Below are 25,691 nucleotides of genomic sequence, written 5' to 3' on the forward strand. Positions count from 1 at the left end.
CTTTATTCATCTGTGAGGAAGAGGTGAGGCTGGTCCAGGATTAGGAGCTGGATATTAGAATAATATGTAGCTCAAACTATGATAGGGGTTGCAATGAATCTGTTAGTCATGGAAGCCACAATGACAAGAATACTGCAGATTTAGTTTTCACTAATTTTAGTTGAAGGCCTAGATGGCAGCCTTAAGGGAGTTATTGGAAGCAGAATAATTTTGTGAGTGTACGATTTAAAGTCACTGGAGTAGAAGAGGTTTAGTACATTGTAAACAAAAAATGCATTCATCCCAGTAACGAGTTATCCTGGGAAATGTGGAGAATTCTCAGGAAAAGTAACAACCATCTGTAGGCTCAATAGGATGGACAATCTAAAAGAGACATTAGTACTGTTATGACATCACAGGGAGCTGGGAATTCAAATCCGTTGACCTAAACATTTCGGGGATGTCAAAGCCTGAAAAATGTCTGGCAATATCTTATTCCATGGTTGAAGAGTATCACAAAATGAAATGAGATGTTGAGCTGCCCCTCTAATGGCATGACTTCATTTGTTGCACTGTGTCTCATTATGGGTATCACTTCTCCACACAGAAAAGATGTGATGGTAGATCAAAGGAAGATGGAAGGATATGAGCAACATATGAGGAACATGAACACTGACATGGGTCTGGAGAAAGTAGCTCACAACATAGTTACAGAAATATATGATTTTCTGTGTTTAATAGCAGAACTTGTAAATGCATGTCATGGATGGGATATGTGGAGAAGATATTGTTAGGATGAGTATAGTGTTATTCATCTAACACTATTCTGTTTGAGAAAAAAACATTGATGAGCTGTATCCTCAAAAACAGAAACTAATTTATATATATATCATACAACAATGGGTAAAGGGAAACGTTTCCTTTCCCTGCTGTTTGACAGTCTTGTATCAAAACATTAGCAGTGCACCACTACAGGGCTTAATGAAACAGGAGCCGACTAAAAAAGCCACCCATACCTGATTCAACAAAAAGTACCTGCAATAATACATAAGGTAAACATTAACATCTATGATGTTCTTTTAAAGGACCTAACATAAAACAACTGAATTAAGAATTCCAAAAAGTGAAAGTCAGGGAAGCCAGTGTCCATAATAGGTAATGCAGAACAATGAAATGCATGGCAAGAAAAAACACAATTTATCCATTGCTGTAAAAAGAACACACACTTAGAAGTATACACATTTTAGTAACAATTATTTTTGTGGGATGGTGAGAGGGGCTGCTCTCCTACAGCAGGGGGTTGTGGTCCCTACATATCATTTTACTTGATATACTAATTTTGAGATGGTGTCTTGAGTTCTAGGGACAGCTGTTTCTCAGAAATAATGGAGAACAGCAGACCTCCCCATTGCTTTTGTATAATTTTCAGAGCATTATAGCAGTTTCCTACTTGGACAGATGTCACCATAATAATTGTAATTTTCTAGAGATTATAAGGATACACTTGATAATCCCCTTAAACTTCCAGTTTTCATCTTATGAAAAGTAGTTGAGGGTGTAAAGGGGTGGCAAGGGGTGGCAACCCCCCTTACAAGCATGACTAAGGGAACAATTTGCATAATACAATCAACTTTTAAACGAAATACCTATTTTATTACTGTCTATAAAAGTGTGTGTGTGTGTGTGTGTGTGTGTGTGTGTGTGTGTGTGTGTGTGTGTGTGTGTGTGTGTGTGTGTGTGTGTGTGTGTGTGTGTGTGTGTGTGTGTGTGTGTGTGTGTGCGTGTGTGCGTGTGCGTGTGCATGTGCGTGTGTGTGTGTGTGTGTGTGTGTGTGTGTGTGTGTGTGTGTGTGTGTGTGTGTGTGTGTGTGTGTGTGTGTGTGTGTGTGTGAGAGATGAAGTGGGTGAGTGATCCTTCTATGTTAGGTTTCAAAAACAGACTGCTCTGAAACTTCTATCTCATCTAGTATGAAAACATCAGTTCAGTGCTGGATTACAAAATGACATCACATCTGACTTCTGGTTCCCATACTACCACTCTTTACTAGAAACTGAACCAGAATCTTGCACATATATGTTACCATACACACACAGCTTTGCTAAAATGTGTTATAACATCTGGAAGCCATAAAACCATTTCAGCTCTTCCACCCTTCCAGGGTAGCAATTAGTTCACTGCTAAGGACAATACAGCAGGATTCCTAGTCCTTGTTTTTACAGACATTTCATCTCTGACGGCAGTCAGAACTGTAAGATACAATCTTTATGGCCTACCAGGTAATTTAATTTCAGACTATATGTCAAAGTTAGCTGGACTGAGATTAACCTCTTCTCTTCCAGTATTCTCTGTTGCAGTATTAATCTCAACAATTATAATACAGTCTGACATACATGTGTATTTCATTTTTTTCTGTCCAGCAGGGCCTAATTGTGGTCCATTTTAAACATAAGCAGCTTTAAAAATGCATTTTCTGCACAAACACCTGTGCAAATCAGTTTGATATACAAATGACATATAATTCTTTACAAAACTTGAGCTAGCTATGCTGACATATGATACACAGCCACTGCCCTACTTCTCCTGGCATAGTTTGCAATACCTCACATCATCACATTTCTCCCCCCTTTGATGATTCAAGCTAGTTTTCTCAAGTGACCCTGGGAAACATTGCTTGAGAGGAATGAGCCTGTCTGGAAATACATTAACCCAAACTCTGTCTTGAGAAGCCATATGCATTGGCATTGTTGACCCCAATACAATACTGCACTGTCATGTCATATGCCTGTACCACTAGGCTCCATGACTTGGCATTTGCTGGCTGGCTCGATGTAGCCCTAGATCCTCCACAAACTCCTCCTGCCACCCACTGCAAATACTCAACACCAGGGCCTCCCTATCATGGTAAGGCCTCATCATGTTAACATTGTACAATTTGTGCCCCTGCCTCCTGCCTAGCAGGGTTACTATGTAGTTAACAACACTGACATTCCTTATCATTTTGAAATGTTCCTCCTGAGTTGCCTGCAGATTTTTGTGTCTGACAGAAATGTGCACCTTAACATGCTGTTCCACAGCATACTCTTAGGCTTGAGCATTTCTATCATACCAGACATTTTTCTACTATTGAGCTCCTGCCAGGTTCTCCTGGGCCAAACACATGAGCTTCCTAAGCTTTGTCTTGAGGTTTAGGATGTATGCCACAACAGACTGCTTGTGGAATTCACACTCACCCTTCCACTCATCACAAATGAAATCTAAAGGCCCCCCTCATCATATGCCCATATAGCAACTCAAAGTGTGAAAAACCTGTGGGTTCCTGGGGTACCTCTCTGTATGAAAACAGCAGATGGGCCAAATATTTGTCCCACTCTTTCTCAAACTGGTCTGCAAATGCCCAAAGCATGGTGTTTAGTGCAGAGTTTAACCTCTCCACAAGACCATTAGTCTGGGGGTGGTAGGGGATGGTCTTTCGATTCTTCACCCCACAGCACTCCCACAGACAAGCCAGCAGGTCTTACATGAAATTGGCACCACTGTCAGTCAGTATTTCTCCCAGGAAACCTACCTTTCTGAAAATATTTAACAAAGCATTTGCCACCTTCCCTGCTTTGATGGAGGACAGAGCCTCCACCTCAGGGTATCTAGCAGCATAATCTGCTACCACCAGGATATACTTCTTCACTGTGGAACTTGGGGTACTCACAGGCCCCACAATATTTGTGGCTACCCTCTGAAATGGCTCCTCAATCACAGGGAAAGGCATCAAAGGAGCTTTGAACTTGTCACAGTTTTGCATAATACATCTTTTGCTATGCTTTATGCCCATATGACCTGCCAAAGGAATGTCATGGGCTATGGCTAGAAGTGCCAGATGGTAGGCTGTAGGCACTACCAACTGTTGTATTACTTCACCCAATAGCCCTCCCACAGGGGTTAACTCTCTATACAGTAGCACTTTGTTCTAATATAGAGACTTCCCTTTTCCTTGAAACTCAAGTGCCTTCTTAGATACTTCCCTCAAGCCTCATAGTGTAGGGTCTGAGAGCTGAGCCTGTCTCAACTCTGTCTTTGTGATCCTTCCCAGCTCCCTTTTGACAGGAAGCCTAGTATCCTTTGACAGTGGTGTCTCACTGTCAGCCTGGGTACTGCCACTCACCTCTCCTCTAGCAGTCACTCTGTCCAAGGGAACATCAGTACCTACCAGCAGCTGTGGCTCACCTTCAGTCTCACTGCTACAGGGTGGCTCACTCCCTGAAATAGCCACCTCACCAGCCCTGGCTTCAGGTGTAGGCTCTGCCTGGGTGTCCCCCAGGCTACCAGACCCACATGCATGTCTCCAAGCCTGACTGCGTGTAACTGCATGTGCACGAGGTACTGCATTATCAAAATCATTCCCTACCAAGACATCTACAGGGATATCCTCAAACACACCTACTTGCTTGCTTCCTTTTCCACCCTCCCAGTCAAGGTGAACCCTCACCAAAGACATTTGGAATGGGATCCCTCCTAACGTTCTGACTGGAGTGGACTGCCCAATTAAGTACTGCTCCTCTTTAATCACTGCAGGCTTCACAGTTGTTATGTCAGAGGCTGGGTCTCTCTCTTAGCAGTGGCCTGTTTTCCATCCACTAAGCTAGGATATAAACTCTGGTGATAGTTTGGTACCCCTGTTGTCTCCTGTCAAATTATCACTGGTATACTGTTATTCCCACTTGCTGGTGACCCCACCTTTTGTTCTCCACCTTGCTTCCATGGACATCTATATGATACATGGTCCCACTAGTTACATTTAAAACATCTAAGCCTTGATCCTGGCCATGTACCTGAATTAGTGACTTCCCCTTTTACTGGTGGACTCTGTTGTGGTGGTCTATGCTGCCAACCATGTGTTCCCTTATATCCATGTGCAGCACTGGGTATCCCCTTCTTGTGTTGTGATGACCTGCTTGCTAAGTAGATATCCACTTTCCTCACCAGCTCATCTGCAGAGTTACACTGCCAGTCTGCCAACCAGATTCTCATGTCCTTAGGCAAAGTGCAAAGGGCTTGCTCCCACACCAAAAGGTTTGCCAGCCTTTCAAAAGTGGTGACCTGACACCCACTCACCCATCTATGAAAATAAGTGCTTAACTCTGCAATATAATCACATACACTTTCATCTGCCTTGCGTCTATGCTCACAAATATTTTTTTCTGTAATCTTCAGGTGTTAACTTAAAACACTCCAGTAAATATTGTTTTATTTTATCATACTTTAAATAATCAATATCAGACAATTTAGAAACAGCAGTTACAGCTTTACCATGGGGCAAGGGGGTCAGGAACCGTACCCAGAGCCCTTGGTCAACATTACACTGTTTACAAACTCTTTCAAATATATGAATAAAACTATCAGAATTATCACCCTCTGTAAACGGTGGAAGAAAATTATGGACCTTTATTGTTACTGGGGTTTGGTTATTCCCCTCCTCATTACCTCCATGACCCTGATGAAGAGTCAGCATTTCCCTCTCATGTTGCTGCTGTTTCTCATTTTCTTCAAACTCCAAACACCACAGTCTGTAATTTTCTTCAGCCTCCAAATGCTGTAGTCTCTCTGCTGATTCCAATTCCATCTGTTTTGCCTGATGCAGTCTCTCTGCTGATTCTAATTTCAAATGTTTGGCCTACATTTCAAGTATTTTTAACTCCAGATGGGTTTTTAAGTCCTCTGAGGAAAAGGTGAACTGTCCTGTTTCTGGGGGCTGCAAGTTCCCATCACCAGACCGATTATTTTCCTGGTTGCTGGTCTGAGCTATAACTAAGGTTGAAATCATTTCTTCTTTAGTCAGGTTGGCATGCAGCAGTCCTTTGCCTTTGCACACCTTGGCCAACTGATTCTTTGTCAGCTTGCCATAATCCTGTGCTGACATCTTTGCCTGCTTTCCCTGACTAAACCAAACTAACAAAAAATAAATAAAATTGTTGTGAAAATGAAAATCTGTATGTTTACCTTGTAGCTGATGAGAGTACACACACCTTCAGTGACAACTGCCTACAGGCTACAGAAGTTCAATTAATATTCCAACATTGCTCACGAATATGTGACGTCCCCCCTCTGTGTCAGTAATCAAGGCGCCTGTATACTCACCACTGACACCGGTGAGGGATGTTTACTTGGAACAAAGATAGATACACACAGTATTTTCAGATGCAGCTTTCTGCACCAAGCAGAATTTCCCTTACTAGCATACAGGAAATACATTCAGTCTGGGGTCTGGGTTTCTCTCTCTCTCTCTTTCTCTCTCCAGGCTCCCAGTAAGACTCCCCTCTGGCACAGCTATAGAGTTGAGTCCTCAGCCAAGTGTCCCAGGCCAATTCCTCCACCACCCTCTCTTTGAAACTGTGAAACCAGTGTTCTGTGCCCCTGCTTCAAGTAGCTGACAAACACACAAACTGAGATTTGATTTTCACACACACACACACACACACACACACACACACACACACACACACACACACACACACACACACACACACACACAAAACTACCCCTCTGCCCAGACTATAGGGTAGATACTGCCACCAGGACACTCCAAAACCAGCTACTCTAAGGCTCTTACAAGGGTACCCAATTATACTGAGTGAATTTAATACTAATACAAATGGTAATGTTGATCAAACAGCAAGGCTTTCAGGAGTGGCCACAGTGTCACCAAATAAATATACGTATTCTCAAAGGTTAAAATATTCTCTAAAATACCAACCACAATGAAAAGTTTAAATATATTTAATAATGAATAATAAAATAACAGGTGCATACTAAATGTCTATTTACAATAAACACCAGAGTTTCAATCCCAGAAAATATTAAAATAATACAGATGAATAGATTCATACAGATACAGAAAAACAATACTTAACTAATCTCACTATATTTTCCTGGCTGATCAAAGCATTACTATTCCCTGGTTTCTTACTAAAGCAAGGCAAGATGAAGTGGGTCAGTGATCCTTCTATGTCAGGTTTCAAAAATAGACTGCTTTGAGACTTAAGTCTTATCTAGTATTAAAACATCATTTCAGTGCTGGATTACAGAGTGACATCACATACATCTAGTCATCTGACTTCTGGTTCCCATACTACCCCCCCTTTAGTAGAAACTTAACCAGAATATTGCACCTATGTGCTACTATACACACAGACAGAGCTTTTCTAAGATGTGCTATAATATCTGGAAAGCATAAAAACATTTCAACACTTCCACCCTTCCTGAGTAGCAATTAGTGCTAGGGACAATACAGCTGGATTCCTAGTCATTGTTTTTACAGACATTTTTGTCTCTTGCTGCAATCAGAACTGTAAGATACAGTCTTTATGGCCTACCAGGTAACTTAATTTCAGACTATTTTTCAAAGTTAGCTGGACTGAGATTAACATGTTTTCTTCCAGTATCCTCTGTTATAATATTAATCTCAATAGTTATAATACAGTCTGACATAGAGGTATATTTCTTTTTTTCTGTCCAGCAGGACTCACTGTTGGTACATTTTTTAACACAATTAGCTTTACAAATACATTTTAAACATAAGCACCTGTACACATCAGTTTGATATACAAATGACATATAATTCTTTACAAAACTCCAGCTAGCTATGCTGGCATATGTAACACATCCTTTGCCTACTTCTCCTGCCATAGCTGGCAATACCTCATATTGCCACAGAGATACTGGTCTATCACAGTACAGTGATATCCCCACTTAGCTATTCTACTGTTGATCAAGTGGATGAAGTTTCGGTTTTATGAGTTCACTTCAACAATGCTGACCTCACAGATTGTTTTCTTCTGTTTGTAATCACTGCTCTAGACTGCAGGGAGCTTACACCACCATTTTGTTTAAACATAATTGTTTTGTTAGTCTAAAGTTTTGACCAGTGTGTTTCATTTGGTGGTATATAATAAAGGTTGAGGGGGGGGGACTGAAAAAAGGAACAATTTTTAAATATTGCTTTTATGAATTTGGAAAGTTAATATAATAAAAGCTCTTGCATTAACATTTGTTTTTCTGAATGATAAGGAGACTGAAACTCAAATGTCTGTTATTATTTAGTGACATCAATCCTCAATGATTTACCTAAAATACAAAAATGTATTGATGGACAGACCAAAAGCAAGAGGCAAAAATCTGGATATTCTGTGAAAATCTGGACAGTGGAGAGGTATGCTTCTGAACCTTCAGAAACACCCTGGATATTAGTGGAAAGGGTGGAAAAGCATACAGGAACATTTCTGTCCAATGAAATAAAAAGGCATCTGTTTCCATGCTTTCTTACACAGAGTCTTGGGGCATAATCTTACCAGCAGATTGTTCAGAGAAAAGGCAAATAAGTCTATGTATGGATAAAATCTTGGAAGACCCCTGATCTTGATTCCATCCATGAGTGTTGCTCTTGTCCTGCTCAGTTTATCTGCCAAACAATTTTGCTCTGACAGAATGAAGGATGCTTGTAGAGTGAGATTGTTCTGCAAAGCATAAATCTATATCCCAAGCTAGCATGGCTTGTCTGCAGTGGGGTTATGATCTAGTTTCCCATTGCTTGTTGATGTGCAGCATGACTGTGGCATTGTCTGTAACAACTTGAAGAGGTCTTGGAGATCAAAGATGATTCCGAGTGTTGAGTGCCTTCGTCAGGGCAAGCATTTATTTTACATTTATGTGCTTGCATCTGTCCTTTGTGTACAACACATCATGCACTTTTAGCCCTCCTGAAACTGCTGCCCAAGCAAAACTGGGGGTGTCTGTGGTGACTGACTACTTTGGAACAGGGATTGAGAAGAGGAGACCTGGATTTAGGGATATCTGTTGTCTCCATGATGTGATTTCTCTTCTGACAAACCCCAGCAGTGGACTTTGAAAAGAAAGGGATGTTGGTGCTGGGACCAGACTTCAGATACCACTGTATCTTTCTTGTGTGGAGCCTTGGAGGTTATCATGAGAATCCTAGATGCCATGAGATACAAAATCCTGAGGTAGTCTCTCACAATGACCGAAGTCTGAGTGGAAAACCCTACATATAGAGCTATATTTTTTTTTTACTGTGGAAGAAAAGCTCTTTGAACTGTGGTGTCTAGTTGATATCCCAGAAACACAATCTTGTGAGAAGGAGTCAAAAAAAGACTTTTGCATGTTCTCTTGGAATCCTTGCTTGTGCAAGAGATCTCCCACCTATGACAGATATTCTAACACCTTGAAAATGACTCTGCTAAGATAAGCAAGTCATCTGAATATTGAAAAATGTGGATACACTGTAGCCTACCATGAGCTACAACTGAAGCTAGTTACTTTGTGAACACTCATGGTACAGTGGATAGTCCAAATGGTAAGGCAACAAACTCATAATGTGATCCAGATACACAAAACCTTAAGAAATGCCTGAAGTCTGTATGAATGTGGTGATAATCATCTTTTCAACCTAGTGTTACCAGGAAACTTGAATGGAATTAAATGAAAAGGAGATAACAGGGTATGAAATTATATCATTTAGAATTTGAGCACTATCACAAACAATTTTAGGAAAGAAAGATCCAGAAATAGTCTCCATTTCTTCTTAAATACCTGTTTACCTGCATTTTGTTGAGACTGTTTATTTTTTTTCTTACCAAAAGTGGTTAAGGAGTTAGAGAATCCCTTAGACAACTTGGAACAGGAGTGCTGAAAAATCTTATTGCGTCCTTGTTTCAGCTTAACCCATTTATCACACATTTGATCACCTCTGCAGCAGAGGGGCCAACACCTAAATCGTTATCCAGAGGAGAATTTAAAATCTCATTTTTAACATCATTGGGGAGTTTCTGAGAGCAAAACCATGCAATCATCCTCAAAACAATACCAGTGGCAATACCTCTTAAATAAGTATCAACAGTCATACACACACACACACACACACACACACACACACACACACACACACACACACACACACACACACACACACACACACACACACACACACTATATACAATGACTAGGGACTTGAACAATAGAAGAAATTAAATTATTTAAAGTAGAATTTTCCTCACAAAAAGAAATTGCAAATAAAACATTTCTCATACTTTTGCAATTAGTCAAACAACATATGAGCCTACTAATTCAAAATTCTGAAAATCAAAGTTGCAGAAGCATACACTTTTTTCTCCATACTTATCAATAATCTTCCCGTCTTTATTAGAGCTAGTAGGATTGTAACTGACTAAGTGTTTAAGGGCAGAAGGATTAACTAAAGCTTTACCTGCTGGATCAGGATTGGAACTTGGAAGAGTGTATAAAACCAATGAATGAAGAACTTCATACATCCTCTCTGCCTTTTTATGGGCAGCTGGCTGGTTACACACACACACACACACACACACACACACACACACACACACACACACACACACACACACACACACACACACACACACACACACACACACACACACACACACACACACACACACGTCTTCCAAAGCTGACAGAACTGGAGGAATGGGTGTAGGTTTTGGAAATTCCTTCAGTAAAAGCTCTTAGTATTTTCTTAGGGAGTGAGAAACCTCAGTGTTCTCCCACTGAAAACTCTGGCACATTCTAGAAATAGTCTCAGAAACTGAGCTCTCCTCTAAGTCTGACTAAGAAATCTGAGGAAAAAACCTTGTATCAGTCCCTTCATTCTCCTGTCCAGATTCAGACTCTTGACTCACTTTAGAAAAGGAGGTATCTGTCTTTCTTTTACCAGAAACTACTTTACAAGAAGGGTCACTAGCCTGAATTAAATGCAGAGCCAGAACAAGTTAACTGTTCCTGTCTGAGGAGGAGTAGATATGTGTTTAGTTTTCTATTTCTTTTTGACAGGAAAAATGGGACAAACAGTGTTATTAATGACAGCAGCAGCTTCCCCAGGGATGGGCACAACATTCTTACAAAACAGGGAAGCCTTTCCCATTGCCTCTCCCAGGATTGGCAAGAGTGGCTCTTCCTTGCCCAATAAGGGGACACCAAGAGTTGCAGGGGACATGACTAACCCCTAGTACATAGTGACTGTAGTAATTTGTTTTTCACAGACAAACCCAATAAAAGCACTTTAAAAAATTTGCCAGTCCCACAAAGTAAAATACACACACAGTCTTTACAGAAAGTGATAATTTAATTTAGTTTCAACAACTTTAATTGACAGGAAGAAAGAGCATTACCTTAAAAAGTACAGCACAGTCTTGTGACAATCCATTAAAACACAAACTCCTAGATTTAAAATAGCTTTCTTGAGGAAGAAAGTATCAATAATAAAATTATTAAATGCAAGTTTTTTTTTCCTCAAAGGGAACATACCTGCCCAGCGAAGGAACAAGACAAGCTGGCTGTCGATCCTTGAAAGCCTCAGATGTGCATGGTCTTTGGTGGCAGTAAGGCACTGGTACTTGGTGCCCACATTTGTTTTTTATTCAGCTCATCTCAACCTGCCAGACAGTGTGGATGCATGGAAGGTGCCCTGAAGGTTTGGAAGTTGGCCGGCTTTTATGTTCTTGGCAGGATATAACCCATATAGCTAATGTTACTGCAGTAGTAATCAATGCGATGCACATCTAAAATTAGCATGAGGCCTAGACTAAAATTAATTAAACATTACTAATTAATCACTCTAGCCTTCCATAAAATGATTGCAGACGTCTAGTGTTCTTTGTAGTTTTTTTTCTTTTAATGCAGCTGTTTACCTGTATTTGAAATTCCTCATTTTACACATTCCTGCTTATCATAAACAGACTTCTTCTTGCAGTCAATGAGATACCTGAGACAGATATTTGTTGAGTAAATGCTAGCAGAGGCACATTCTCTACATGGAGCCCTATATCATTTTGATTTCAGGAATATGTGCATTCATTAACCAACCCTCTTTGAGTAATATTATATAACCATGGAATCAAGTTAACAAGCTAATTGGAAAATAAAGGAGCTGTACAGCAGCTATACAGAGTAGAGTGCAGGATGCAGTTAAGTAAGTAGAGATAGACTCAGACTGCTAAAAATATATTTTGTGAAGTATGTAGCACTTTGTATCTTTTATATGTGTAGATTCACTGTTAGTACCAACAGTGTATACCTATGGGGCATCACCATGTGGCTCATTTACAGGCCATGGAAATGTTCTGCTGCCCAAACTATAAACAATACATTTTAAGTATAATTAGCACTGCTGCCTCATGCACTTGGGTTTCCATTTCATTTCTCAGCTGACATGTTTTCTGTGCATTGAATGATTGCCCTCTTTCTCTCTGTGCTCCTGAAATGGATAAGCTGAGTATCAAATAATGAATGAAAGGATGAATTTTAAAACAGTTTTTTTCTGGCAGAGACCATTCTTCTAGGTACATTTATATTCTTTAGGGTTGATAGCACTTGAGAGTAATAGGCATGTGCCTGAAATGCTAGAGCAAAGAACATAACTGGAGTACCTATTAGCCTTCACTACTGCATAACCAGTTAAGTACTGTCACTTAGTTATGGCTTGTTTTAAGATATCGAAGATTAACCATCAGCAAACAAAAGCTGTTTGCCCAAGGTAACTGTGACCTTCGGACGACACTGAGTGTGTACCTAAAAACAGTCATAAAATTGCATGCAAAACAAACATACAAATTATATTCATTATGTAGCATTCTTGGCATGAATATAATAGTGCAATCATAAAACAACTGCACTTAAAATATTTTTGCCATAAGCATTTTGGACCAAATAGCTAAATTCATATTTATATTTGCATACAGAGCTATTTTCCATTTTAATTTCTATTTATTTTGAGCAGAATAATACAGTATTAATGAGTAGCACTCGAATTGGAAGTTGCTACAACTACAGATAGGAGTAACCTAGTCGTGCAGAAGGCAAATTGTGAGGATTATCAGAGGAATGGATTCAATAGTTGTCAGCCCAGACTAAATTATCTTCCCAGATTATGCTCTGGCATGTAATTCTATTACTTCAAATTCAGTTTTTGAGCTGCACCTGTGGAACACTTTCAGACTTATAGATGTTCCTGACTCAGGAACATAATTAACATAAATACTTAGAAGAGAAGTGGGGGTTATTGCTAGTTACAATTTTTAGCACAGCAATAACAAAAATGACAAAATTATGGCATTAATAATTCTAGGAATCATAGATAATCATGATGTTTGGCTGTAGGGTAAGAAGACATACCAGCTTCTTGCAGTTAGGGAGTAACATCATTATTAAAAGTTGTCCACGGACAAATTTACAAGACTGATGCTTATGCTGGGCATAAAAGAAGTATCTATATAGTGCATTATAAGGTTTGCAAAGATCAAGCAGAAGTCTCAGAAGGATTTGAACTGTGTGATGAAACTATAAACAGTCAACTAGCAGAAATTAATACTGAGCGGAACTAATGAACATCATCTGTGGGATTCCTGAATTGTTAGATTCATCACTAGTGCACAGCTGCTATTGTTTAGTACAAAGTGGAAAATAACATATAACTTATTCCATACAATCAACATTCTGCTTCTAGAAGAATAATCCCTGTTGGACTCTTCTAACTACCATTATGATTGAGTGCCAACAGATTTTATTGCCTGCGGACTTTTACTCCTGTACATATTATCAAAACCACCGCAAATTATTACAGTTTATGAAATGTTTATTTTAAACCAGGTGCCTGAGCTCACTGATATTAAACTAAGATAACTTAAAGAATTTATTACAGGAAGAAGCAACTGCTTTCTCATGAATTATTTTTATTTTCTTATTTTTTAGGTTTATTAAGAAACATTTGTGTGTGCACATGTTCATGTATATTTATATATATATATATATATATATATATATATATATATATATATATGTATGTATATATATATATATATATATATATATATATATATATATATATATATTTTTTTTTTTTATGATTGTGTGTGTGTGTGTGTGTGTTTGTGTGTTCCAGTCTGTTGATGAGGTTCATTTGTCAAATTCTTCAGACCCTTTGCAAAGATGTCTTTGGCCTATACCATATTATTCAGCACAGCTAACATGACAAATAATACATGTGTGTGGACATTTACAATATTCATGTCACATATTCATTCAAAAATATGAAAAATACCATACTGGCAATATCTTGAATTACTTTGTTTTAGAATGCAAACAGAAAAAATTTTTAATTTTTAAAACTGTCATGGATACTGTGTTGCTATCTATAGTGTTGTACACAGGCCCAGACTATGAAAACATTTGCAATCATAGTGTCTATGAATTCAGTAATTAGTGATACAGTTATGCCGAAAGAAAGGTTAGGGAAAAACACCTTTATTATCAAATGAACACTTGAGTCTAATTTTTTTTGATAGTAATAGTCCTTAGATATTTCCAGAACTTTGTATGGGTCTTGACTGAACAGTGCAGACCTCTGTACTCTTAGGTCATCTACCCAGTTGTCAGGTTTATGTACCCTGTGCATATGGGCCATTTGTTTTTGAGGTGCAGCTGAGACTTCAACATATTTATGACAGAGAGCTCTTGATTCAGTCAATCTTTTATTTTTTATAGTTCTTCCAGCTATAGCTTATCTACTAGACTGCTGTCTCATCATTTTGCTGATGTAGCTTTTGCTTTTTTGCCATTTTGATTCCAAGCAAAATAACTGATGTTCAGCATAAAATCATTGCTGCCGTAGCCTAAGGTGTATGGGTTATATCCTGCCAGAAATATGACCCTGACCAGCTTTCAATCCTTTAGGACAACTTCTACTTGCCCTAACCACTGAGAAACTGAAGGAACCACAAGAAAAATCACTGGTTAGAGAGCCAACAGTTATAGAGAGCTCTTGATGCCAAAGTGCACTCCTCCTGTGGGCTTTGTGGAACTGATGGTTGGCTATTGATCCTTCAAGACTAGGTAGATAAGTACTCTTCAGGGGGAAACCTTCCACTATTTTATTTTCTGAGGAAAAAACGTGCTTTTTCTGTAAAATGTTTATATTTTATGCTAGGAAATTTTAATCTAATGGACTGTCGTATTATGTAAGGGGATTTTTACTTGAGAAATGCTTGTGAGAAAACTAATGTGCAAAAATCTTTATTACTGTACTTTGTCTACATTTTCATGTAGAATTCTTATGTAAGGGCAAGTCACTGCATTTTTGGAGACCGTTATTAAACTTTTTACCTCAAAACTTTTAATTTTCTGTCAGTATGTTTACCTATTCACCCAGGCTTCACTATCTACTTTCAGGCTCTGTTCTCAGTTTAGTCACACAGCAGTTATTGCTGTCTTCAGTTCTTCCTTCGCCCATCCGCAGAAGGACACATTTTTTCAAGAGTTTGGGGTATCAGGCCATTCCCTTACTGTCCCTACTACCAATGAATGACTCTTGTTTGGTTAAGTCTGGTTCCTCAGGCTGCTCATCATTATTTCTTGGTCCCTTTGGTGTAGCTCCTTGAGAAGCCACTAAAGACTGAGAGTTAGACACGTCCTCTGTGACTGTGGGGTTGTTCAAGTCCAGACAAGGGTGAACCACTCTTGTCAGTCACGGGGAAGGAGTTGATGAAGTCTTACTATACAGCTGGGCTAAGGCGCTTGATTTCTGAACTACTGCCCCGACATGGGTTGGTCTTTTTCTAGTCTGTCTCCCAGTGAAAGAAAACTACAAGTTAAAAATTTCACTTCCCCTGTTTTGTTAATTATGGACAGGGACGACTTGCTGGGTTTTTACTAGGGATTACTCCCCAATTTTAATGGTTTAAATCCTGTTTCTTTATTGACTTTAAATAGAAAAAAAATATTTCCCTCACAATCTGACACTAATTTCCAGTCAGATAAGTAGGGACTGGAAGGGGAGTGTTTATCTTCAGGGAATTGTCCTGAAGCTAAAGATTCTGATTCTTAGGAAAGTATTTCTTCAGATGTGTGTTCATATGAGTTATCTTTTTTCTGAAATTATTATTAAAATAAATGATTTTTTTCAGTGACAACAATCCCTATTTTTCTCATCAAAAGGATTTTGATTTGCTGATATGTTAGATAAAGTACCTCAAACACACTGATTTACTGATATGTTAGATGAAGTATGTCGAACACACAAATATCTGTTTTCTAATACTAAATTAGATCATGCAGTTATTTCCTTATCAAAGGCATATACTGCTAAATATATTGTGAACGCTAACCCCTTTCCCTCTTACAAGTTTGGGAAAGCTTTCAATAGATTTGGGAAGAAAGTTTATTCTTCATTTACTTTAACATTCAGAATTCTGACCTGTGGGGCTCACATGTTAACATTTTTACTGTCTTCCTTTGAGAATTATTATTCTCCCCTGTACAAACAGGTCTGTTTGATCCTTCTGTTGCTATAGTCATTAAAATATATGATGAAAGAGGGAAATTGGTTCAAGTGGTTACACAAATCTTTCTACATTTAGTAAAAGCATTCTTTCAAATTCAGAGCCCCCTTTCAAGAAATTAAATACTCAGTCTCAACAAAGTTTAAATAAACAAAATTAAAAAAAAGCAATAACAAGGAGGCCCTAAGAATAAGGGGAAGCCTCCCAGAGCCAAGGACAGCAAGAACTTACTCTTCCTTTCTGCTGATAGGTGACCTCTGCCTTGCATATAGAGCTTCACCAGACCCTATTCTGTCAGACCTATTACACATTTGCAAGTCCAATGGTATCATAAACACCTGCTCAAGGAATTGCAATCTGTTTTGCAAAATAAGTAGAATATGTTGGAGGGACAGGGTTGTATCACAGAGAATATGGCTTCTATGGAACTGTCTTCCAGTTCACATAAAACAAAGTACTTCTCTTCATAAAACAAAGCACTTCTCTCACTTTATTCAAATATAATTTGGATGAATGGACAGGTAACTTCAAATTCACTACTGATTTAGCACCCAGATCTCTCAATGTCCCAACATATCCCTGTTTGGCCTTTCTCTGGGTTATTTGCATGCAAAATATAAGGGCTAGAAACTACCATGGGAATGTAAGGCTAAGCTTGTTAATATTCACACAGATCAATAGCCTAGCACCTGTGAACCTATGAACTTACAATGTCCAAGAAGGTAGAATGACCATTTGCTTATTCAAGCTTTCCCCTCCCTCCTTCACAACCATTTAAATCTGTCCAACAGTCTAGGCCTTCATCTTCCCCAGTGGCATCAGATCATCTCATACAAATGGGTGCTAAGAATCATCCATTTGGGGTACAGATATAATTGGGAATCTCTTTCTTCTTTCATTGGAAACCCTCCTCATTCTATAAACCAAACATTCCCATTTCCTTTATTTTTGGAGCACATGTTGTCTCAAAGAGTCACAGAACTGGTGCCCTCAGATCAGATTAGATAGGCTCTGGGTTTTATACAAGAATATTTTTGGTGCCAAAGAAAGAGGGAACTTGAAGACCAGTCCCTTCTCAAACTCTAAGTTCAGGTCCCAGAGTTCCAAATGTTATCCCTCCAGACGTTGTTACCACTCATATCCCTTATGTTTCTTGGTAATGTTAGCTTTAAAAGATGCAATCATCACATACCCATTTTCAAAAATTTGTATCTGGCATACATTATCAGTTCTCTGTTTACCCGTTATGGTCTAGCTACTGCACCAAGTGCATTTACAAAGTTTCTGGTTCCAGTAATTGCTTAGTGCAGACTTCAAGGTATTCATATCTTTCCGTATTTGGATGATTGTATTAAACTACCAGATTCCTTTTCCAGTTGTCAAGTTTTCCTGATGTGTCAAGTAACTCCTACTTTGTATGGGGTTTCAAGTAAACTTACAGAAATCGTCTCTAAGGCTTTTCCACAGAATATTTTTTTCTGGGATGTCTTATTAGATAATTCCATAGGAAGAGCTTTTTTTCCTTTAAACATAAAGTAGAATTGTACAAAGAAATCTTCCTAAGCTTTTCCAGCCAATCTCTGACATCAACCTGGGAATTTCTCTGGATTATGGGTTTCATGGCATCTTTGATTATCATGATTCCTTTGGCCAGATTTCACATAAAAAAATCAGTTGTGCCTCGGGTCAGTCTAGACAATATTAACTAACACCTCTTGTCTTTTCAAATTACAGTGCTGTGATTTGTAAAAAGGGAGAGACACTGCAATGGATGGACAAGTTTTCTCTCTACCCCAGGTCTCCCATTTTCCCTTTCACACACCTTTCAGTCTGTTACAGCAAAAGTTTCAGATTAGACTTGGGGGGCTGTGTCAAAAGTGGTAAAAGTGCCAAGCCTATGGAATGTAGAGAACACAAAAGCATATACATGTTAAAGAGGTGTTTGCAGTAGTCTAAGCTCTAAAAGTCTTAAATCGTCTCAGGTCTCCAGGACATCTGAAAGTTGTCACAGACAACACCACAGTGCTATGGTATATAAACAAGCAATGGAGTACCATATATTTCCCCTATGCAGACTTGCCATAATTGCCTGGGAAGTAGTAATTCAGCTCAGCTTGACCCTTCAGGCTTTATACCTGCCTTTAGAGCAAAACATTATAGCAGACAATTTGAGCAGGATCAGGGCAGACCTTCAAGAATGGAAACTATACTCAGGTATCTTCCAGGAATTTATCCAGCTGCAGGGAACATTTCAAATAGATCTGTCTGTCCCCATGCAAAACAGACAGTTAAAGAACTTCTGCTCTAGGATTCTTTGCAAACAAGCCTGGAAGACAGATTCTTTCTCATTCCCATGGGCAGGAATATTCGTCTATGGGTTTTTCACATTTTCCACTAATAACAAGGGTACTTTTAAAGATCCAGGACTCACCAAAAAGTGGTGGTGACTACCTTTTGGTCCAGACAACAGTGGTTCTCTCTTTTGAAAATGGCCAAGGGCAATTACAACAGGTTTCCATACTGGCTGGATTTGCTCACAAAAGACAGGGGTTGTTCGACACACCACAACCTGAAAACACTTCAACTGACTGCCTGAATGATAGTTTTAATACTCTTTACTCACCTTTTTTTTTTGGTGTGCAGTATGTGCTAACAGAAGTTAAAATACTAAGAAATCATATATACACAAGTGGAACATATCTCCTAGTTGGTACCATACTAAGGTCTGGATGCCTCTGGTTCAGAAATAGTTGAGTGAGTTATTATCCTCTGGTGTTTTTTACTCTTCTACCAAGATCTATATTTCCACCATTTCTGCTTGTATGCCCTGATGTCCCTTTTTTTCCTGTCCACAAGTCACATGGTTTTTGAAAGTAGATTTACATATCTGTCTGCCTAGAAAAGAAGTGGCCTCCTCCTTCAGATCTTAGCTATGTGTTAAAAAAATGTTTCCATCAACTCATCAGGCTGATTTGAGGTTCTTGACTTAAAAAATGGTGTTAGTCATTGCTCTGTCTTCTGCAACAAGATTATGTGAGTTACAAGTACTTATGCTGATTCAGCCCGTCCTCATTTCCACAATGACAGGGTTTCTTTAGAACAAATCTTTCTTTTCTGCCTAAAGTGGTTTCAGAATTTACCTCAAACTAATCTAGTCATTTCCCTGTATTCTTTCCAGAACTTAAAAACAAAGGTAAAAGAATCTTACATATTCTGGATGTCAAGAGACAGCTCAGACACTTTTTGGACAGAACAAAATCCTTCATGCAGGCTGATCAGCTATTTGTTTCCAATGAAGTTAAGAAAAAAAGGACAACTGGTCTCTAAGCAGATAATTTCTAGATGTTTGTTTCATGCTATATCTTTCTGCTATCTCACATAAAAAGTCACTTCCAGGCAGGGTTATGGCTCACTCTATCAAGAATTTGGCATTTTCTCTGGCTTTTTGGAAAAGGGGTGGACTCTAAAAGTATTATAAAGGCAACAGCTTGCTACTCTGCATGTGCTTTCACAAAGCATTACAGTCTAGATTCCATTTCTAGGTCCAAACAGGCTTTGATAATACATACACAATACATAATACATTCTTCAGGGGTTCCTGGATTCCTACATTGCTTCCACCTCCAGCTATAATCCTAAACTTTGGTAATTTACCATACAGCTTAGGCTTCTGCAACACTGACCTTATGTTGAACATAGTACAGCTGAGTAAATACACTTACCATAACAGTAGATGTTCTAATAGATCACTGTTGCAGTAGGTGTCCCTTCCCTCCAATCTCCTTGTTTTGTTTTAGGTGTATTGTCAGCATGTGGATGTATGTATTCTTTTGTACATAGGTACATACGTTTATACACCAACCTTTCACTTTCTTAGCATGCTCCTTTCAGGGCCATGGCCTTCCTTCCTTCTTGAGACATGAAAGCTCTAAAACTTTTGGCTCCATAATAACCATTGCTTTTATGCAGCTCTCCTTACACCTCTCAATGGTTAGGGTGTAAGGAAAGTGCTCTGAAGCTTTGAACGTTAGACAGTGGTCATTTCCTTAGCATCATAAAGCTTAGGCTACTGCAACAGTGATCTATTAGAACATCTATAAATCTTCTGTTATTGTAAGTTTACTTATACAACTGAGCTTTCTGCCTGACTTTTGACATATGTTGTTTTATTGAGAATAATCACTGATAAAACCACGAAATGGCTGGTTGCACAAGGAATGGCACAGTACCAGGAATGATGTTTAACAGCTTTATTGATGATCCTCTCGACAAAAACAATGCTGTACTGAGTAACAGAACACAATACACATACGGTTGAGCGCTTTCATCTGCAAAGCAGATTTCATCAGAACAAAGAAACTCCCAAAAAAAGAGTTCTTAAATATCCAATTTGGCGCAAAAATAAATAAATTAATTGAATGATTGAATTCACTCAATTTATACATCCTTCAGGGTTTATACCATATGTAGAATATATAAATATGTAAATATGTAATAGTATAAATGCAATAAAAAACTGCTTACTATGTAGCTTATTTAAAAAATAATAATGACTAATAAACTAAAACTGATAACTGATAAAAGTGTGACTAATATTACTATCTCATATAAAGTATAAGGATGGGGTGCAATATTATAAAAAGTCATATGCAATGACTTTTTGAAAAATGAGTGTATATCAATATGAATGAATATGAATGAATAAAAAATTCATGATATTGTGTATGTAAATAAATACACAAAATTTTTACACAAGAATAAATGTGCTAAAAAATACTCACAAGGGCTAAAATACCTCAAAAGATGGCGTGTAACCACCCAACAAAACAGTCAGTGCATGGGTCAATGTACATTCAATAGTGACAAAACAGTCAGTGCATGGGTCAATGTACATTCAATAATGAGAAAACATTGGGAAGATTTCACCCTGCTCCGAAAAAATACAGGACAAGATACTAATTTCTGGTTCCCATGTGGGGCTAGGTAGGTTAGAATCTAGTGTTCCACCACTTCAACTTCAATCTCCAGATTCCCACAACCATTCCTCCTGTCCTATTACCACTCAAGGTCTACTTGTCGCCACACACACCTATAAAGGCCTGCAGGTTTATAACTACACTGATCTTGTTATTACAGAAGAATTTTGTTCCTTATTCTGCAAGGGCATGAAATTTATTCCCACTTCCAAGTTTAATATTTTCGACACTATTAAGGAGATCAAACTTCTCACTAGGAGAATGAACCTGGCCTTTCACTTTAAGGACAACAACCACGAAGCTACTACGGAACAGCATGAAGAAGGTCATCAGTCCAGACTCAAAAGAAAGAGCACTTATGTTCCAGGATACAATCCTATGGTTGCTCAATATGAAAAGATGGTAGCAAGTGATATATATTGGCACTCGAAAAACATCAGGAAGCACGAATCACAATCATCTGATTATTCACTGGACAATCTTACAGTGGCAGAAAGAGAGTGCTTGAATACCGTTATAGGCAACAAAGATTTAAGGATCATGAAACCGGACAAAGGTGGAGGGATTGTGGTTTTTAGTACTGTTGACTATCATCAGGAAATTTTGAACATCCTACACGAATCCGGAAACTATGAAGAAGTGTCCCTCAACCAGGTCAATATAGGCTATCAACACATTGACCTAGCCATCGAAGCTTTTTTACTAGACAGTAGGATCACGAATGATACTTACGAGTTCATGAGAAATGAATTTCCCAAGATGGCTACAATCATAGGCATTCCGAAGATACACAAGAATGTAAACCGACCCCCCTTTAGACCCATCATATCTGGGTCTAAGTCCAAAACATACAACATTGGAGTGACCATTGATTCTTGGACTAAGCAGGTATACCACAATGCTGATCATCTCATCAAGGATTCTTGGAGTTTTTTGAGTAGGCTCACTCCCCTGATTTGGCACCAAGGCCAAATTTTCATTACCATCGATGTCATCGACCTTTTCTCCTGTATTCCGAAGGAGAAGGGCCTTGATCTCTTTTTTGACGGTCTAAAGAGATTTTCAGGGTTGAGTTATGAGAAAATCAATTTGTTGGTCGACATGATGAGATTGGTCCTGGAACACAATTATCTGAAATTCCAAGGGGAAGTATTTAGACAAAGTAGAGGAGTTGCCATGGGGGCCTCATGTGCCCCGATCTTCGCTAATGTAGTAATGCTCGAATGGGAATCCTTGTTTGTATTCCCAAGTATTTATTATAAGCATGTTTCTTACTACAGTAGATATTTGGACGATCTATTTGTCTTATGGAAAGGACCAGCCAGTTTGATACCAGAATTTATTGATTATCTAAACAATACAACTCAATTTTTAAAATTCACTTATAATGTGGAGTCTCAGGGTATAGCATATTTGGACACATATATTTCCACCACGGAGAGTGGATTTCAATCTCAAATTTATAGGAAAAAAACATTTTCGAATGACTACCTGTATTACAACAGCTGTCACCCTCCACATATATTCAAAAATATCTTCAAAGGTCAGTGCATTCGAGCTGCACGTATGAGCTCGACCAGGGAGATTATGGAGAGAGAACTCAATATGATATCTGAAATGTTTTCCAATAGGGGTTATCCTAATAATTTATTAAAACCAATACAAACCTACATCATGAAGGAATGGGGGAACAAATACCCACCCTTATTAGGCAAACCTTTCATTTCACAAGAAAAGAAGAGAGTTCAAGAAGGTTGTTATTGTGTCCTTACTTATAGTCCATATGTGAATACCCTTAAGGAGATACTCTCAAAACACTGGAACCTTTTTAATATATCAGATGACTTTATTAGTGTCGTGGGGAATGCCCCCAAGTTTGTGTATAAAACTTCTTTCAATATTAAAAGGTTATTGGAAAAGCCACAGGAGAAACACAGGGAGGCCATAATGCTAAGACACACCACAAAATGTGGATCTTGCAAACAGTGCAGATTAATCAATACCAGTAAGGTAGTGAAATTAAATAACATCATGCACAACATCCTGCACAGCAAAGGTGGCAACTGTAACACATCTAGATTAGTTTATGTTGCCACCTGCGAGAGATGTGATGCATTTTATATAGGCAAAACAGAAAGGAGATTCAAGACTCGCATTTATGAACATACATATAGGATAAAAAAGAAGGACCCCAACAATGCATTAAGCAGGCATATTATAGACAGGGGAAGCGAGCATTCCTTTTTGTTTAGCATTATAGATCATATTGATACAACAACTGCAGGGGGAAATTGGAAATGTTATTTATCTCTCCTGGAAAGTAAATGGCAAATGATTTGTGATGCAACCACCAAACCTGGCCTCAACGATCACATAAGCATTAAACCCTTCCTTATATTTGACAGTTAATGTTGTGATCTCAATTTCAGTTATTTATTAGTCATTAGTTTTTATTCATTATTGTCCCTTTATGTAGAATAGTTATTATTATTATTATGATCAAGTAATTATTCCATATTTCATATTCTACAATTGAGATGTGACCAGTCATGTAGATCAGGACGATTTATGTGTGTACTTCTTCTTCATGTATACATTTTTTATTGTGTGATATTTTTATTATGGGACATTTTTACATTTATTTTTATTTTTATTTTTATTTTTGATTGTCCTATTAACTGCATTACTGTTTTCTCATTATTGAATGTACATTGACCCATGCACTGACTGTTTTGTCACTATTGAATGTACATTGACCCATGCACTGACTGTTTTGTTGGGTGGTTACACGCCATCTTTTGAGGTATTTTAGCCCTTGTGAGTATTTTTTAGCACATTTATTCTTGTGTAAAAATTTTGTGTATTTATTTACATACACAATATCATGAATTTTTTATTCATTCATATTCATTCATATTGATATACACTCATTTTTCAAAAAGTCATTGCATATGACTTTTTATAATATTGCACCCCATCCTTATACTTTATATGAGATAGTAATATTAGTCACACTTTTATCAGTTATCAGTTTTAGTTTATTAGTCATTATTATTTTTTAAATAAGCTACATAGTAAGCAGTTTTTTATTGCATTTATACTATTACATATTTACATATTTATATATTCTACATATGGTATAAACCCTGAAGGATGTATAAATTGAGTGAATTCAATCATTCAATTAATTTATTTATTTTTGCGCCAAATTGGATATTTAAGAACTCTTTTTGGGAGTTTCTTTGTTCTGATGAAATCTGCTTTGCAGATGAAAGCGCTCAACCGTATGTGTATTGTGTTCTGTTACTCAGTACAGCATTGTTTTTGTCGAGAGGATCATCAATAAAGCTGTTAAACATCATTCCTGGTACTGTGCCATTCCTTGTGCAACCAGCCATTTCGTGGTTTTATCAGTGATTATTGAGAATAATCAACTGACTGTGTGGATACATCTTGGCACAATCACTGATTAAATTAAAAAAAATCAAGATCTAAAACAATGAGCATTTAAAAAAGACACGTTAAATCTCCAGTACATTTGCAGAATTCTGGCTTTTATTTTCAATTTCATTATCAAAGAAGCATTGTCTGATACAACTTGCTTCAAGCCGAAGTAGTGAAATAAATTAATATGTTTCTTAGATAACAAAATATGATCTGGAATACTTCTTAAAATGAGAACGAGTAATAGGTAAACCAATGCAGAGAGCAACTAAAAAGAGCTACCAAAGCTGCTGGGGACATGAGCTCACAAGAAAGCTTAAAAGATCTGCTTAACTTATGATCACAAAAGCCCTTGGTCCCTGTAGTACATCTTGCACTTGGGTAACTAAATTTTCAAGCCTCATCCAGATTGTTACTCCCTGCTGGAAGCCTGCAACTTGAAATATGGTTATCTTCAAGTCAGCCTACTATATACCATTAAATGTATAGAATGAAATCCCTGTTGAGTTACCAGAAGAACCTCCTGACTAAAGTGTAACACCTGTCCTTATCTTGATACCGATCTAACACTTTAAAATTAAAATTTTATAATTCAGTAATGCCACCCCTCTTCTAACTCATACTTTGTGAAAGTATTTGTATTTTATAGTCAGACGTCTGAGTTTCACTTTCAGATATATGAGTCTGCTGAAGTGCAGGGATCTGGAGTCCTTACTTCATAGCATAACCCAGAAAGTTTGTTTTCCTACTTTACATGCTTAGTTAAACCATTGACATTCCAAGACAATATTCTAAGCATGATGCCCAGTTCCGACTCTTCCTACCGATCTGTGGCCCCAAACCCTAGATTGTGTATCTCTATCTGCCCATTTAAGTGACGGTCGCTAAAAGTAACACGTCACCTCATTGGCAATTGCCC

Source organism: Protopterus annectens, chromosome 5.part1 (assembly GCF_019279795.1).
Source record: "Protopterus annectens isolate FY-2018-M chromosome 5.part1, PAN1.0, whole genome shotgun sequence".
Classification (NCBI taxonomy): domain Eukaryota; kingdom Metazoa; phylum Chordata; order Ceratodontiformes; family Protopteridae; genus Protopterus; species Protopterus annectens.